We start from the raw sequence: 1,542 nt of genomic DNA, 5'->3' as shown, positions 1-1,542 counted from the left end.
CACATTGGAAGCGTGTATTCGTCATCGCCATACTGTCGTATCACCCGGCGTGATGGTATGGGGTGCCATTGGTTACACGTCTCGGTCATCTCTTGTTCGCATTGACGGCACTTTGAACATTGGACGTTACATTCCTGCGAAACCCTACATTTCTGCTGGATAATGCACGACCGCATGTTGCAGGTCCTGCACGGGCCTTTCTGTGTACAGAAAATGTTCGACTGCTGCCCTGGCCAGCACATGCTCCAGATCTCTCACCAACTGAAAACGTCTGGTCAGCGGTGTCCGAGCAACTGGCTCGTCACAATACGCCAGTCACTACTCTTCATGAACTATGTGTGGCATAGTGTTGAAGCTGCATGGGCAGTTGTACGTGTACGCGCCATCCGAGCTCTGTTTGACTCAATGCCCAGGCGTATCAAGGCCGTTATTACGGCCAGAGCCGGCCGGTGTGGCCGTGCGGTTCTAAGCGCGTCAGTTTGGAACCGCGTGACCGCTACGGTCGCAGGTTCGAATCCTGCCTCGGCCATGGATGTGTGTGATGTCCTTAGGTTAGTTAAGTTTAAGTAGTTCTAAATTCTAGGGGACTGATGACCTCAGTAGTTAAGTCCCATAGTGCTCAGAGCCATTTGAACCATTACGGCCAGAGATGGTTGTTCTGGGTACTGATTTGTCAGGATCTATGCACCCGAATTGCGTGAAAATGTAATCATATGTCAGTTCTAGTGTAATATATTTGTCCAATGAATACCCGTTTATTATCTCCATTTCTTCTTTGTGTAGGAATTGTAATGGCCAGTAGCGTATATGTGCACTCATTGTTTAGATATTACTAAGCTATAGTAAATCTGCATACCACATCATTTAGATGACATAATTTGTTATGAAAATGGTAACTGAAAGCAAATTAAAGATGAGAAACTTCATGGTTCAAAAATAGTTCAAATGGCTCTAACCACTATGGGACTTAACATCTGAGGTCATCACTCCCATAGACTTAGAACTACTTAAACCCAACTAGCCTAAGGACATCACACACATCCATGCCCGAGGCAGGATTCGAACCTGCGACCGCAGCAGCTGGGCGGTTCAGGACTGAAGCGCCTAGAACCGCTCGGCTACAGCGGCCGACGAGAAATTTCATGGAACTACAGCCTTGGTACAGGAGGGTGAATACATAAAATAACGATTTAAAAGTGTATCGCCAATACGTGCAATGATTAGAGATACGGTTCAGGGATTTGAAGTAAAATGCTGGGAAACTATGAAAAATATCGGTACACGCATATAAGTGCATGATGGGTCCAACTAGATTGTTATGAAAATTAAATGTGTGAAATGAAGCCCCGAGGAAAATTAATAGACATTACAATCACCTCGTCTCGGTGGCTCTACGTACGAGTATTGCTGTGAGAGGGCAGAAGACGGGCGCAGTAGTGGTTGAAATTTCTAGAGTCAGCTCGGCCTCTATATTTCTCTAAGCCGGAGACACCCTACTCTGCAGCTCTAACACTTCCCTATAAACATTATTTTCAGTGATCC

The sequence above is a fragment of the Schistocerca americana genome, chromosome 2 (genome assembly GCF_021461395.2).
Source record: "Schistocerca americana isolate TAMUIC-IGC-003095 chromosome 2, iqSchAmer2.1, whole genome shotgun sequence".
NCBI classification, from domain to species: Eukaryota; Metazoa; Arthropoda; class Insecta; order Orthoptera; family Acrididae; genus Schistocerca; species Schistocerca americana.
The sequence above is the reverse complement of the archived record's forward strand: the minus strand, read 5'-3'. Positions refer to the sequence as shown.